We start from the raw sequence: 6000 nt of genomic DNA on the forward strand, positions 1-6000 counted from the left end.
AAGAACAAGATGCTGACATCAGATTTGATGACAAAAGGGCACTGGTGTCTCAGAAACAGGTGCATGGAGAATAAAACCAAGGCTCATCACCCTAGCCCAGGACCTAAGAGGAAGATCTTAACTTGGAGAATTACAGATGGGAACATTGTACAACCTTAACGTGATATGGAAAAAATACTCTGGTCACTTAAAACCTATGTAGGGTACTATCTCAGAGAAAAGACAAGATAGGATGTCTCTGACCATAAATAGGACTTTTTTTCTGAAGAGAAACTGTAGCATGGAGAACACCATTTAGGAAAAGAGGAGGAAGTGGAGAGGTAAACTAGATTTCCTAAGAAGCTGAGCTGCCTCAGTTCCCCCAAGGTTTTGGGGAGACTGAACATTAAATTGTTTTTTGAGAAACTTCAATTGGAAATAAGTACAAAATTTAAAATAACTGTATGTTACTATTAATCAAGCTTTTACTACATACAACTAGCAACTAATGCTGATTGCGAATGCTTTGCCTACATTCTCACAGTCTCTGAGGTAGCTACACATTATCTCCATTTTAGAGATGATAAAACTGAGGCACAGAGAATTTAACTTTCTCAAAGGTACATGTTTGGTAAGTGCTCAAGCTGGGTAAATAGACTCTTTGATATGATAATCTTAACTTGAGGACATATAAATACTCTGAAAATACTCTGGAGGCAAAAAATACTCATATTTGCTATCAGGATCCTCTGTCAAGCTCTCATCTCTAGAAATCATTGGTCTCCATCGTAAGGGAAATAGCTGACTAGTCTATACTGTTTCCTATATTCAACATCTGTCACTTTTCCCAGAGGCTCTGGATCATTCTGGAAAAATCTGAATTTCTTCTTCTGTAAAGCTAAGGATTAGATTCAGGTCATATTCCCGACGCATCTAAGGTCAGGCACTCCTAACAGGGACTGCTGTTGTATCTTGTCTTCTCGTACCGTGACACTGGAGGTGATTTAGAATGTAAAGTCCCCACCTTCCTTTAAAATCCCTTAGAATATATTTATATCCATTTCTGTCTATCTATCTATCTATCTATCTATCTATCTATCATCTATAAGAGTAGATCTTGCTGGTTATCAAATGAAATGGGCATCTCAAAAGTTTCAGGAACAGTGTTTTCCCTCTGAATCTACCTCCCCCATAAAGGGAAGAGGAGCCTTGAGCTGCCTACTCAATATCTTCAGTTGACAGAGGCAACATGATTTTGGAATAAATTTTCAATAAATAAGCTTCAAAGAAATAAGTTTTCAATTTTGTTCCTTCTTTCATCTCTGCCTAAAATGGAAGTGAAGAGTGAGGAATTAGGACATAGCTACTATGTGCTTTCTCTTCTTATTGTTTACGGCTTTAGAATTATCTCAGGCTATTTGCATTTAAAATCCACCTTCAGGGGTGCCTGGGTGGCTCAGTCAGTTAAGCATCCAACTTGATTTCAGTCAAGTCCTGATCTCAGGGTCCTGGGATCAAGCCTTGCATCACGCTCTCTGCTCAGCGGGGAGTCTGCTTCTCCCTCTCCCTCTGCCCTTGCCACCACTCATACTCTCTCTCTCTCTCTCTCAAATAAATAAATAAAATCTTAAAAAAAATAGAATAAAACAGGGCACCTGGGTGGCTCAGTTGGTTAAACGTCTGCCTTCAGGTCATGATCCCAGGGTCCTGGGATCGAGCCCCACATTGTACTCCCTGCTCAGTGGGGAGTCTGCCCTTCCCTCTCCCTCTGCCCTGCCCTCCTGCTCGTGCTCTCTCTCTCTCAAAATAATACATTTAAAAAAATAGAATAAAATAAAATCCACCTTCAGGGGCTCCTGGGGGGGCTCAGTCAATTAAGCGTCTGACTCTTGATTTCCACTCATGTCATGATCTCAGGGTTGCGGAATTGGGCTCCAAGGTGGGCGTGGAGCCTGCTTAAGATGCTCTCTCCCTCTGCCCCCATGCCCAGCTCACTCGTGCTCTCTCTTCTCTCTCTAAAAATAAATAAATAAAATATTTAAAATCCACCTTCACCCCTGCTTTAATCAGGGAAGGCTATCTTCTTGGCCCAATTATACAGCTTGGAAGAGGCATGCGTTGGGTAGGGCTAGGGTAGGGGTAGTGAGGGACCCAGGGGCTTACTTCCAAAACAGCTTGATATGACAAATACACACCATCAGCCAATGGCTTATCCATCAAAATACTTCTACAGCTCCGTTCCTGTATCCTCTACTCTACAAGATTAGAGCTAACCTACAATAAGTACCACGTCTCAGATGCTGTGCAAAATGTTTTAAACATTGTATCTTTTATTCTCCCAGCCACTGTTGAATTATATATAGCAGCCCCAGGTAAGGTAGGATAAGGTGGTGTTCAGGGCATGAGTGCTAAGGGTCAGCTTGACCCTGGCTTTGTATTCTAACTCTAAATTGGCTAGGTGACCTCAGGCAAGTTAATTTCCCCCTTTAAGACTCCACTTTCCTGGGCGCCTGGGTGGCTCAGTTGGTTAAGCGACTGCCTTCGGCTCAGGTCATGATCCTGGAGTCCCGGGATTGAGTCCCGCATCGGGCTCCCTGCTCAGTGGGGAGTCTGCTTCTCCCTCTGACCCTCTTCCCTCTCGTGCTCTCTCCCATTCTCTCTCTCTCAAATAAATAAATAAAAAATCTTAAAAAAAAAAAAGACTCCACTTTCCCGTCTGTAAAACAAGGATGAAATTCATACCTGTGCCTTAGATAAAGATGAGGATTGAAATAAATAATACATTTAAATAAATGTGACCAATGGGTAGAAAGCTCTTGATAAATTTTGGCCCTGATTAGATTTAATTTAGCTGAGGAAGCTGTGACTTAAAGGTAAATACCTTGCCCAAGATCACAGACCTAGTAGATTCTGAACCCAAGATCTGAACCCATGTCCACCTGACTCCAAAGTCCATTTTAGCCTCTATGCTCTTCTGCCTTCCTGTACAGCAAAGCCAAAGGCATGAGTCTCCATATTGACAGGAATTTATTTGATTTGAAACTGAGACGAGGATTGGGTATATTTAGAATATTTGTGATATTAAGCAACAGGGTGATTCTCCTAGATTTTTTCCTACAAAATCAATATGATACCTAAAATGACTTACATAATGGACATGTTCAGAGAAAAGCACCTTCCACACTAATAAACTTCAGAACTATACCTTTCCTTACTAGGTCTGTATAGTGACATTACAGAAAGATTCAAAGTAGAGAGGGACAAAAGAAAAGTCATCTCCATTCCTCCCATCGTGTCACACAGCTGTTCTCGTTTCTGCTTATTCATTTCCAGTGTCAGTCGGCGGCAGATATGTTTTAACAGAGTTGTAATCACAGTGCACATTCCATTTTGTATCCTGTTTGGCTTGATTGCTTGCACGCCCTCCTCATTCTGTGGTCTCCCTGCAGTAAGTGCAACAGTTTCCACGTTGCAGCTGAGGGAGGGGCGACTCCCAGCACAGCAGAGACCCTCAGGTGTCCCTGTGGGTTTCTTGGCCCCGTCTACCTGAACCTCTGCCCACCGAGAGGAATATGATGACCAGCCAGTAAAAGATGCAAAAGCTCTTGAGCAAACTCCGTAAGATACTGGGGTGGGAGTGAAGGGCAGACATTTGAGGGAACTCCGCAACGGAGTAACACAATTAGGACAGAAGCATTCTTCTTCCTTCCTTTGCCCACAGGTCACTGTGGGAACCTGGCTTGGGGGGTTGTGCCCTCCCCAAAGAGCGGCAGTTGCCAGGTACACTGCTCCGGAGGTCTATAAAACCAAACTCTGTTTGGCCAAAGGTACTTAAAACAGTGCTTTCCAAATTTGCCTGACAAGAATCACCTGGTGTGATTGTTAAAATTCCAGATTCCCTGCCCCCCACCCCCATATCCCCTCAGCTCTAGGGCAGGTGCCTAAGCATCTGTACTTTGGAGACCATTTGGGAAGCATTGTATTGAATGTTGAAACGCATGTGGCCAATGCCTGGATGACCGGAAGAACACCACCCATTAAAATTGCTCCACAGGAATGACTACAGTTTGCATGGGGCTGAGCTTTAAGGCATTCATGTACTTGTGTGGATTTCAGAGTCAGATGTGACAAGGCTCAAATATGGACTCAAGCACCCAAATGTAATCTGGGCAGGTTAACTGATTTTTTTTTATATAAAATGGAAAAAATAACATTATATACTTCAGATGGTTGTTATAAAGATTATGTGCTTTTGTGTGTGTGTGCTTGGCACAAACCCAAGTGTCAAAAACAGTAGCATTAAACCACTACTAAATTTCCAGAGCCTTGCATATGGTCAAACTGTGACTAGGAGAAGTTATTTTATCAACAATGTTACTTCACCCTTCTGAAGGGCTTAGTTCCTTCCCAGGTATAAGGAGGAAATATGAAATGCTTATTAGCACAGTGTTTGGCCCAACACTAATCCTCTGTGAACAGTGGCTATTAAGACATCCCCTGGACTCTGCTGGGTTTTTCTCAGTGGACGCTTTTCAATTATGATTTTTTTAAAAGGCTGTGTGTCTCTCAGCTAATTTGTGGGTTGGAATACTTTTGTGCAATCAGATAATTACCCACTCTGTTTGCCACATGTAGGCAATGTCATGAAGTGATAACCCTGGCCAGATTTGGTACAAATTGGATTTGGGTGGCAATCTATAATACTAGTAATTGCTATGACAGTCCACCATGAATAGTAAGCCAATAGACAGTGATAATAAGAGATAGAAAATAGGAGTCTAGCAGTTCCTGAACATGGCTGACCATACAATCACCTGGGCATCTTAAAAATACTATTGATTCAGGGGTGCCTGGGTGGCTTAGTCATTAAGCATCTGCCTTTGGCTCGGGTCATGATCCCAGGGTCCTGAGATCGAGCCCCGCATTGGGCTCCCTGCTCTGCGGGAAGCCTGCTTCCCCCTCTCCCACTCCTCCTGCTTGTGTTCCCTCTCTCGCTGTGTCTCTCTCTCTGTCAAATAAATAAAATCTTAAAAAATAAATAAATAAATAAACTGCTTTATTAAAAAAAAAATACTATTGATTCAGGGGCGCCTGACCCTCCTCCCTCTCATACTGTCTCTCATTCTCTCTCTCTCAAATAAATAAATAAAATCTTTAAAAAAATACTATTGATTCATTATTTGATTCTACATGTCTGAGAGAGGAGCCCTAGAATCTGCATTTTTTTTAAAGATTTTTTAAATTTATTCATGAGAGACAGAGAGAGAGGCAGAGGGAGAAGTAGACCCCCTGCTGAGCAGGGAGCCCAATGTGGGACTCGATCCCAGGACCCCAGGATCATGACCTGAGCCGAAGGCAGACACTCAACCGACTGAGCCACCCAGGTGCCCCCTAGAATCTGCATTTTTAAAAAAGTGTTGTGAAAGGTTCTGACGGGCAGCCAAGATTGGGAATTAATGATCTAGCTCATGACATCTCAAACTCAGTTCCCTCTGTGCACGACACCTTTTCTCATAGTTAAAAATCCATATTGTAATATTCTTGCAATCTCTAAGGATGGACACCCAAAAGAAACCAAACAAACCAAACAAAAGTTCAAGGGAATTGTGACTTGTATAGACTGTGGAAGGAAGTTGCAGATCGAAGTGGTAAGCAGAAGAAATTTAATCAAAACAATTTTAACAGCATCAGCAGCCAAATCAATAAAAGGAAATCCAGCAGAAATTTCAATGGGGTTTAACTACAACTGTTGGAATTATAGAAGCTACTAGAAAAAGTAAGTGAGAAAGTCAATGAAATGCACTGTTTAATTCCCTATCTGGCTCTAGCATTGCTTTTCTTGATTGCATGAAACATTTCTTGAGTAACGGGCTTATTTTACAAAATAAAAATTCCTCTCTCCCACTCTATTTCTTCCTCTCCAATTCCACTCCCCAGGGATTCCTCCTTAATAACAGTTTGGTGTGTAATCCAAACAGGCTTTTCTGTGGCATCGTTCTCCTTGTGATAAACAGTTCCTTT

This window comes from Eumetopias jubatus, unplaced genomic scaffold, assembly GCF_037043125.1.
Source record: "Eumetopias jubatus isolate StellerSeaLion01/CBP00866 unplaced genomic scaffold, mEumJub1_p1.0 scaffold_10, whole genome shotgun sequence".
Classification (NCBI taxonomy): Eukaryota; Metazoa; Chordata; class Mammalia; order Carnivora; family Otariidae; genus Eumetopias; species Eumetopias jubatus.